This window comes from Bubalus kerabau, chromosome 1, assembly GCF_029407905.1.
Source record: "Bubalus kerabau isolate K-KA32 ecotype Philippines breed swamp buffalo chromosome 1, PCC_UOA_SB_1v2, whole genome shotgun sequence".
Classification (NCBI taxonomy): Eukaryota; Metazoa; Chordata; class Mammalia; order Artiodactyla; family Bovidae; genus Bubalus; species Bubalus kerabau.
Window position 1 is genome coordinate 53,051,728 of NC_073624.1, and position 10,940 is coordinate 53,062,667.

Here is a 10,940-nt window from a genome sequence, read left to right on the forward strand (position 1 = left end):
ATCTTCCTGACCCAGAGATTGAACCCATGTCTCCTGCGGCTCCTGCATTGCACAGATTCTTTATCACTGAGTCAGCAGGGAAGCCCTGTTTTAAGGTTTACTGGAGAGCAAATGAATAAACACATGAGATATGAAGGAAAACACAAGACACTATAAAAGAACATAACCATATACACACATTCATAGTAACATTATTCGCAATAGCAAATGTAATATAAAAGATGGAAGCCACCCAAGTGTCCATCCGCAGATGAATGGATAAAGAAAATGTGGTATACACGTACAAAGGCACATTATTCAGCCTTAAAAAGGAATGAAAATACTGCTTCATGCTACAACATAGATGAATCCTGTGGACATTATGCTAAGTGGGAAAAAAAACAGTCACAAAAGAACAAATACAAATAATGTATGATTCAACTTCTCTGAGGAATAGAGTAGTCAAATCATTAGAAACAGAAAGTATAATGGTGGTTATCTGGGGCTTGAGAGAAGGGAATGGTGAGTTTTATTTCATGAGCACAGAGATTGCACTTTGGAAGATGAAAAACAGTTCCAGAGGTGGGTGGTGGCAAAAGTTGCTCCAAAATGTGAATATATTTAATGCCACTGAGTCATACACTTGAAAACAGTTAAGATTGTAAATGTTCGTGTTCTGTACCTTTTACCACAATTTTTTAAAATAGTTTTTAAAATTATAAAGAAAATAGCCAGAAATCTCAAATTAGGATGGGGAGAGAGTCAGGAAAGGTCTATGTCAGGAGGTGACATTTTATGGGAAACTCAGGGATCAAAGGCTTAGCAAGGTAAAGGTTAGAGCAAGGCTATTCTGAATAGAAGGAACAGTGTGAACGAGACTCCAGCAATGGTCCCTGTACAACTCCTCCATCTCAGAGGCAAGAAACCTTGGCATGGAGAAAGAAAACGACTCGTCCCAGGTCACATCATTTCCTACTGTCCAAACCATCCAGGCTCTTTCTAAATGCACTTGGAAAAAGTAACACAGCAACCAACCCTGTTGGTAGCAGCCGGAAGTCGACCTCACACAAAAACAGTGGCAACAGCTATAGAAGAGGAGGGAGAATTTTCCTAAGAGCTGAGCAGGCACTGGCCAAGCAAAAGGGAACTGGGAGCAGCAGAGGGGTTACAGAGTGAGTTCTGGAGCTTTGCACTGTGTTCTGCTTTTAGGAAAAGAGGAACATTACGGTGGGAGACATCTGGGCTATAGTTGTGAAGATTGAGCTAATGCCCTGATTATCAGTCTGCCTACCACAGCATAGGTGCCCCATAAACAATAGGAAAGCCAGCGAAACTTTTCTCGAGTGTGGCTGAAAATATTTCTGAGTAACCCCTCATCAGGAAAAAAAATTTGATCGGGAGAATGTCATTTGGGATATCTGAGACTTGGCTGTAAAAGTGAGATTTTCATTCATTTCCGGGAAGGGGGTTGGGTGCAAGTAAGGGAGGGAGGGATCCAAGGAAGATAAAACATTTCTTCATCCCAGGCTGACACACTGAACCTTTTCAAGTATGAGAACAGTTGGAATTCAGCAGGGGCATTTTGACAGCACTGAAATTTATGCCTGCCTGGGAGGAGATAGTACCCTACATTTTTAAACAGTTTTGGTCAGAGGAGAAAAATGTAAAATTGGTCCCGAGCTAATGAGGCCTGATCATCCTTTTATGGCGCTCTAGTATGCAATTAAGGTTAGCTTCATGTAAACTGCCAGCAGGCTCAGACTTTTAACAGCCTTATGTATGTCAGGAAGGAAAATAAATAGTCCGCTGTTTGTGCTTTATGTGGGGAAATTATTGAGATAAACAGTGTGAGCCTGACAGGTGTGACTTCTTGCAGCTTAATGTGATGGATTCGCCAGGGGCAGCTGGAGCTGATAGCACCAAACTGTTGATGGAGGAAAAGCATGGTGAAGATTCTGATAACTATAGAATTGCCAGAGCCAGCCCGGGTCTGCTATTTGACTGTGAGGCATGCAGGCTTTCAGAGTTTGGGAATGTGGATGGAGCCAGAAAGCAGAGATAGTTTCATTCTATAGAGTAGGTGGAATCCTCAAACTCCAGAGGAAATTAGAGATGGGGACAGGGAGACCTAGAAACATCTAGTGACCATACAACTGTTCAGAATTGGCCGCCAGGTCTCCCGGCCTATTCTGCTTCTGTTACCAAACTTGCGTCACCTCCAAGCAGTGAAACCAACTTACTGACACCAGTTTGTGCTGAAGGAAAGTGCCGTGTCTATGGCAGGGCACCAAGCAAGGAGTCAGTCCAGACAGCTAGAGCTTAAAAGACCCCAACTCCAGATAGCTTTCAGGGAAAGGTTTTTAAGGATAAGGTGAGGAAAGGGGGTTGTGTGCTGCATGATCAGCTCAAGGACATTCTTCTGATTGGTGGGTGGTGAGGTAATCAGAGACATTACTTTGCCAACAAAGATCTGTATAGTCAAAGTTATGGTTTTTCCAATAGTTATGTACGGATGTGAGAGGTGGACCATAAAGAAAGCTGACAGCAGAAGAGTTGATGCTTTTGAACTGTGACATTGGAGAAGACTCTTGAGAGTCCCTTGGACAACAAGGAGATCAAACAAGTAAATCCTAAAGGAAATCAGTCCTGAATATTCATTGGAAGGATTGATGCTGAAGCTGAAGCTCCAATACTTTGGCCATCTGATGTGAAGAGCCAAATCATTAGAAAAGACCCTGATGCTGGGAAAGATTGAAGGCAGGAGAAGGGCACGACAGAGGATGAGATGGTTGGATGACATCACCGATTCAATGGACATCAGTTTGAGAAAGCTCCAGGAGATGATGAAGGACAGGAAAGCCTGGCATGCTGAAATCCATGGGGTTGCAAAGAGTCAGACACGACTGAGTGACTGAATGATGACAACAAGGTAATCAGGAGCCAACATCATCAACGTTTTGGTTCCAACCATCTGGGGTCTACATGCTTGTTAGCAACTTATAGTTAACTTCTTCTATCTTGTGAGAGTTTCAGTTCAGTTCAGTTCAGTTCAGTCACTCAGTCGTGTCTGACTCTTTGCAACCCCATGAATCGCAGCATGCCAGGCCTCCCTGTCCATCACCAACTCCTGGAGTCCACCCAAATCCATGTCCATTGAGTCGGTGATGCCATCCAACCATCTTATCCTCTGTCGTTCCCGTCTCCTCCTGCCCTCAATCTTTCCCAGCATCAGGGTCTTTTCCAATGAGTCAGCTCTTCACATCAGGTGGCCAAAGTATTGGAGTTTCAGCCTCAGCATCAGTCCTTCCAATGAACACTCAGGACTGATCTCCTTTAGAATGGACTGGTTGGATCTCCTTGCAGTCCAAGGGACTCTCAAGAGTCTTCTCCAACCACAGTTCAAAAGCATCAATTCTTCGGCACTCAGCTTTCTTTATAGTTCAACTCTCACACCCATACATAACCACTGGAAAAATCATAGCCTTGACTAGATGGACCTTTATTGGCAAAGTAATGTCTCTGCTTTTAAATATGCTATCTAGGTTGGTCATAACTTTCCTTCCAAGGAGTAAGCGTCTTTTAATTTCATGGCTGCAATCATCATCTGCAGTGATTTTGGAGCCCAGAAAAATAAAGTCAGCCACTGTTTCCACTGTTTTCCCATCTATCTGCCATGAAGTGATGGGACCAGATGCCATGATCTTAGTTTTCTGAATGTTGAGCTTTAAGCCAACTTTTTTACTCTCCTCTTTCACTTTCATCAAGAGGCTCTTGAGTTCTTCACTTTCTGCCATAAGGGTGGTGTCATCTGCATATCTGAGGTTATTGATATTTCCCCCAGCAATCTTAATTCCAGCCTGTGCTTCCTCCAGCCCAGCGTTTCTCATGATGTACTCTGCATATAAGTTAAATAAGCAGGGTGACAACATGCAGGCTTGATGTTCTCCTTTTCCTATTTGGAACCAGTCTGTTGTTCCATGTCCAGTTCTAACTGTTGCTTCATGACTTGAATACAGGTTTCTCAAGAGGCAGATCAGGTGGTCTGGTATGCCCATCTCTTTCAGAATTTTCCACAGTTTATTGTGATCCACACAGTCAAAGTCTTTGGCATAGTCAATAAAGTAGAAATAGATGTTTTTCTGGAGCTCTCTTGCTTTTTCCGTGATCCAGCGGATGTTGGCAATTTGATCTCTGGTTCCTCTGCCTTTTCTAAAACCAGCTTGAACATCTGAAAGTTCACGATTCACGTATTGCTGAAGCCTGGCTTGGAGAATTTTGAGCATTACTTTACTAGTGTGTGAGATGAGTGCAATTGTGCGGAGTTTCAGTATCTGCACAACAGCTCAAAGGACTAAGAATATATAGCTGAGAATATTATCTATAGACCTTGAGGAACTAAAAGTCCTTGACTTTGTTTAGTAGCTAAATTATTTTGTCTTTCTTGACTCTTCCTGTGTTTATGCACTTTCTCACTTCTCTGATTTAAATTTATTCATTGGAACTCTGGGAAGGCCTAGGAAGATAAAGTTTTACTACAAAAAAGAGGCAGACAGACATGGGGGAGGAGGGTACTGTGTCCTGGGAAGGCCCCATAGGGTCCTGCTCGGTTACATTTCCACTATTCTAAACTGTTAAGAACCCTGCAGCATAATGAATTGATGGACTCAGACATAAACTTGGGTTTGATCCTGCTTTTGCCACTGTCTCCTGGCCTCTGGTCACCCCCTCTGTCACCTCGTTGTAATTCATATCATTCAGCACCAGTGGAATTTCCTAAAATGCAAATCTGAGCTTGTCTCACCCTCTGTCCCCTGTTTAAAACACTGTAAGAACTATTCTCTGCTATCTGGATAAATCTGTAACATGGCTCACAAGGACTTTCACAAACCTGGCCTGTGCTTTCATCTCCAGGTTCATAATCCCTGTTTCCACCCATCCAAACTCTATATGCCAGTCTTCCTGAAGACTCTGCTCTCTCTACAAATGGTTTGTCAGATAAAATACACAGTGCTGAGTTAAGCATAAATTTCAGAGTGACAATGAGTAATCTTTAGTGTAAGTATGTACCATGGAATATTTGGAATGTTATCTGACATTATCTGATGTTTTCTATCTGACATTCAAATTGACTGAGGGTTTATTTATCTGCTAAATCTGGCAGCTTTACTCAATCAGACCCTGATATTTCCTCACCTCTGGGCCTTTTAAAAATGTACCATGTTTGCTAGACCATCAAGCCTTTTCCCTATTATTGCTTAGCTAACTTACTAAGTCGGGGACACCAAAGCTTCATGTTCACCTTCCATAGTGTAAAGTTATCACTGGTGGCTACAAACTCAGCAACTATATTTCTAAGCCCCCTGCATCTAGGTGGGGCCATATGACTAGATCTCACCAGTAGAATATGAGCAATGAGCATGCATGTCACTTCTGGGCCAAAGTGGTTAACAAGTAGGTATATCTTCTCCTCCTTATATCCTCATCTGACAACCATACGTAAGGACCCCAGGTCTTAAGGGATGGTGGAACTGTAAGCTGGAAGGAATCTGGAACCCTGAATCACTGTAAGGAAGGCCACCCACAGACCAATCACATTGTCAGTTACATAAGGGAGAAGGAAACTTCTATCATGGCAGTGAAAGGTGAGGGTTTGCTTGTTATAGCAGCTAGCATTATTTTAGATAATATGTGCGTTCTTTGAGTCTTTGACATATCCTCCTCATAGAGAGTCCCTCAAATTGGGTTAGTGACCCCTCTTACGTGCTCCCATAACACACTCATTCTTTCTAATTTCAGTAACATCTACCATGCTGTTGTAATAGGCTGACATTTTTTCCTACTGACAAAATGTTTCTTGGAGGTAGGGACTAGAATTTTCTTGGTCACAATTACATCTGCAAAGCATAGCATTGTTGAATAAATAACTAGAGTCTCTTCAACTCTGTTGTTCTGTTTCCTTGTTTTTTAAATTAAGGTGGCAATCAAGTGATTTCTAAGATCACTTTCATATCTATAATTCAGGAGCTATGAATGTAGTGAAGTGAAAACCTGTTGTTTGACTTCCCAGAACCACATTTTCCACGGGGAATGTAGCTTCTTCCATTGGCTATGGTTCTGATGATCATGGCACCCACCCCCCAACTTTCACCACCACAGAAATGGGGCAGGAGATCAGGTTAGACCCTACTGATTCACCCTCCTACAACAGTGATTGATCAGAGATAGGAAGAAGACCCATTCTAGATTTTCCCCTTTCCTTATATATGCATATTGAAACACAGAAGCTGTTTCCCTGCCCCCCACACTGGGGTTCTTACGGTAGAAGGATGTATATGGTAGCGTCTTAGTGGCAATCTAATAAGTGGCTCACTTATTAGAGTGTTTTAAAAAAAATAAAGCTAACACACACACACAAATCAGAAGGAAATGAAGAAAAAAGATCTCCAATAATTTCTAAGTTTATGGATCAAGCATTGCCTGAAGCAAACAACCTCTGACCTTTTCACTCACATGTGCCAACAAACCCTGATTTTGGCTTGAACCAAACCTTAGATTATGCACTTATATCCAAAAAAAGTTCTGAATAATGTAAAAATAGTAGCCTTCATGAGATAAAAAGGACCACACACTATTTGGTATGGAATACATACAAAATAAACTTGATATTTAATTTTAATTGGTTAGGATGAGATAACAATAGATACAACCAGTGTATTAATATTTACCACAGAACACAAAGCACGTGCCTGCACTATTCACTATAAAAGTGGATGAATTTAGAAAAAAAATTTTTTTTAATTTTTGGCCATACTGTGCAGCATGCTGTGATCTTAGTTCTCTAATCAGGGATAAAACCCGCATCCTCTGTATTGGAAGCATGGAGTCTTAACCACTGGACTATCAGGGAAGTTCCTAGAAATGCTTTTTAAAATTTAGTTTCATTCTGTAAGTGCCAACCTAAAGAACAACTAAACAATATAATTTTAAAGATATGAAGAGTTCTTGTCAGTAGGTACCTGCTCTCATTTTCTCACACGTACTGGAGGAGGGTAGTTTCTAAACAAAATTTCTAATTTGCTATAGGGAAACCAAGCTGAAGCAGCTGCCAAGTTTTTGACCACACTTGCATGCATGCTAAGTCTAGTCATGTCTGACTCTTTCCGACGCTATAAACTGTAGCTCTCCAGGCTCCTCTGTCCATGGGCTTCTCCAGGCAAGAATACTAGAATAGGTTGCCATGCCCTCCTCCAGGGGATCTTCCTGACCCAGGGATGGAAACCATGTCTCTTAAATCTCCTGTATTGGCAGGCAGGTTCTTTACCACTAGCGCCACGTGGGAAGCCCTTTTGACAACACCCCAACCACCAAATCTATACCACTCTTTATCCCCAGCACAGCCAACTGATCAAGGAAAAGTACCTTACAAGCTGAAGCAATCAGCTTCTGTCCTACCTGAAATTTGAAGCTTGTACTGAGAGACAGACTGAAAATGAGGGCACTGGCTCACATGAAGAGCCCACCCAAATGAGAAGGAACCTAAACATCTGCTTCTGTATTTCAGGGAATGTGCTTGTTTCTGCTCTTTTAATTCTGGATTGTCTATTCCTCCAATCATAGGAGCAGCCCAACATCTTTTTCCAGAATGTTTTTCTTAATCATGTGGAGTCAGAGAAGAGGACATCTAAAAGTGGACATCCGATATCATTGCTCCTGAGGTCCATCACTCATGCCCTTCTGCCAGCATCCCACTGGATACTGGCGTGCTCCTCTGCCCTCCATCATGTTGAGGACCAGCCCACCTCCCACCATCACCAGTGTCCTGAAATCCAAGCCCCCGATTCCCCTCAGATATGTAATACTTTCCACAGCTGCAATTTGTTATATTATGCTACATTGTCATGCAGAGTAGTTGAGCTATACTGTTTCAAATTTCTCCACTATAGACTAGGATTTTAATTTGACCATTGTGTACTGCAGTATGTTATGTTTTTCACAAAATAAAAGGCCAGCCTTACTCCAAAGATGAATTCTTCTTCTACCATTACAGGGAAAATAACTGGTGACAGCTTTATTCTTTTTAAATTTCTTTCAAGTTTCTTTTTTTAAATTTCTCTTTGTATTTGGAATCACAAAATTAACAATTAACAATAAGCACATGATATATACATACATGGATATATTATATATATGCATGCATTCATGCTGGGTCATTTTAGTCATGTCCAACTTTGCCACCCTATGGACTGTAGCCCCTCCAGGCTCCTCTGTCCATGGGATTCTCCAGGCAAGAATACTGGAGTGGGTTGTCATCCCCTTCCCCAGGGGATCTTCCTGACCCAGGGATCGAACCCATGTCTCTTATATCTACCTGCACTGGAAGGTGGGTTCTCTAGCACGAGCACCACCTGGGAAGCCCCACATATATGCATAAATACATATATAGGCAGATACCTATCTAGAACAATAAATATACATATAAAATGCAGAAGCCTGTACAACAAACTATGCAAAGTTTGGCCCATGGACTGGCTAGTGGCAGCTTTATAGCATTGGTTTGTTCTAGCTTCCAGCCTAAAGATTTCAGAGCTATTGGAAGTCAGACTAAGTACCCACTTTGCATGGAAAGGCCCGGTTCACCTCCTTTTCTTAGAACACCAAATGGCATCCAGGGAGACATATCTGAAATTCTTCAGTTCAGTTCAGTTGCTCAGTTGTATCCGACTCTTCACAACCTCATGGACCACAGTACGCCAGGCCTCCCTGTCCATCACCAACTTCCAGAGTCTACTCAAACTCATCTCCACTGAGTCGGTGGTGCCATCCAACCATCTCATCCTCTGTTATCCACTTCTCCTCCTGCCCCCAATCTTTCCCAGCATCAGGGCCTTTTCAAATGAATCAGCTCTTCACATCAGGTGGCCAAAGTACTGGAGCTTCAGCTTCAACATCAGTCCTTCCAATGAACACTCAGGACTGATCTCCTTTAGGACAGACTAGTTGGATCTCCTTGCTGTCCAAGGGACTCTCAAGAGTCTTCTCCAATACCACAGTTCAAAAGCATCAATTCTTCTGTGCTCAGCTTTCTTTGTAGTACAACTCTCACATCCATAAATGACTCCTGGAAAAACCATAGCTTTGACTAGATGGACATTTGTTGGCAAAGTAATGTCTCTGCTTTTTAATATGCTGTCTAGGTTGGTCATAACTTTTCTTCCAAGGAGTAAGTGTCTTTTTTTTTTTTTTTTACAGATCGAAAGCTTTATTGTAGGAAGATTTCTTTTTTTTTTATTTAATTTAATTTTATTTTTAACTTTACAATATTGTATTGGTTTTGCCATATATCAACATGAATCCACCACAGGTATAATAATTTCATGGCTGCAGTCACCGTCTGCAGTAATTTTGGAGCCCCCAAAAATAAAGTCTCTCACTGTTTCCACTGTTTCCCCATGTATCTGCCATGAAGTGATGGGACTGGATGCCATCATCTTAGTTTTCTGGATGTTGAGCTTTAAGCCAACTTTTTCACTCTCCGAGTTCTATCAGTAATCCAGAGCCAAGGGGAATAATCCAGGGGACAAACGCTTCTGTTTCCAGACTCCCTCCAGGCATCTGGTGATCCTCAGGCAGCCGAGGTGGACAGGCTGCACAGCGACAAGCAAATAGGAAACAGGCCTCTGTCCGGGTGGTCTGCCGCTCAGTGTCCATCACAGGCCAGGGAGCCATAAACAGCTGTCTGGCAAGGAGGCCAGCGCTTGCCCAATGCAAACAGCGACAAACCAGCCCTCCCCACCCGCCATGCCTTCTGCTCCAGGCATCCCCCAATGGGCTGCCAACAAGGAGGAGGGACAGTCTTTTTTTCACCGAGTAGGTCACATCGAGTTGACCAACAGAAACCACCCAAAGGCTGTGTCCACACATGGACAGTCATCATGGCAGAGGGGCCAATCAGTGTGTAAATAGGGAATCTCACTCAGGCGTCCTGCAGTTTGGAGAAGAAAAGGAAGCCATGGATGTTTAATTGGCTGCCCGAGTGCCCAAGAGCCATTGTGTACAATGGGTGGAGACTACAGTTCCTCTGCTCCACCGAATGTGGGAAATCACTTCATATTTGAAGCTACTTTTCTGACTGTAAGTTGAGATGGTTGGACCAGACCTTGGAATCACAGAATACTGGAGAATGACTGGTGAGCTAAACCAACCCCCTCATACAACAGATGAGTAAATTGAGGCTGGTTTCATATAATAAGCATGTTTCTTGAGCTCAACTGAGTGTCAGGTGAAGTGTTAGATGCTAGAGATAAACTAGTGAGCAAAAAAATACACAGTCCCTTCCCTCAAGGTGCTTACAGTACGGGGTTGGGGGGCGGGGGTGGGTGGGCAAGAGAGAGACATTGATTGAATAATCACATGTATGAAAGCCTACCGCAAGCTGAGCTCTGTGAAAAGGAACTCAGTATACTAAGAACACATTTTAGGCAGACCTGACCCAGTGACGTTAGTCCTGTAGGGAAGTTCTTTTAGATCTGAGACCTGAAGGAATGATAGGCTTTGACTAGTTGAGGGAGTGGTGGGGAAGAAGAGACAGAGAAAAAGCATATGCAAAGGCCCTGAGGCCATAGAGAGCAGGGGGACTTTTAGGATTCTGAAAACTGCCAGGGGGTGAGGGGCTAGAACAGAGAAAGATAGGCAGAGAGTGGGGCAAGATGAGACCAGAGTGGGAGGCAGAGACACTCTCCAAGACGTAGTATGAAGGGGTTGTATGGTGGGTAAAATTCTAAGATGGTTTGTAACACTTCAAGGTCCTCTTGTTCTTGATGTGCTCAGTTGTGTCCAACTCTTTGAGACCCCATGGACTGTAGCCCGCCAGGCTCCTCTGTCCATGGGATTCTCCAGACAAGAATACTGGAGTGGATTGCCATGCCTCCTCCAGGGGATCTTGGAGGAGGGATCAAACCTGT

General features: G+C 43.0%; 1 long non-coding RNA gene across 1 annotated transcript; it reads left to right on the forward strand.

Moving 5' to 3' along the window:
• The first annotated feature begins 646 nt into the window (after window positions 1-646).
• LOC129648135 (uncharacterized) lies at window positions 647-7,990 on the forward strand. The gene is made up of 2 exons (XR_008712723.1): window positions 647-1,151; window positions 7,597-7,990. It is a non-coding gene; the product is annotated as an uncharacterized LOC129648135 (long non-coding RNA).
• Window positions 7,991-10,940: the final 2,950 nt, after the last annotated feature.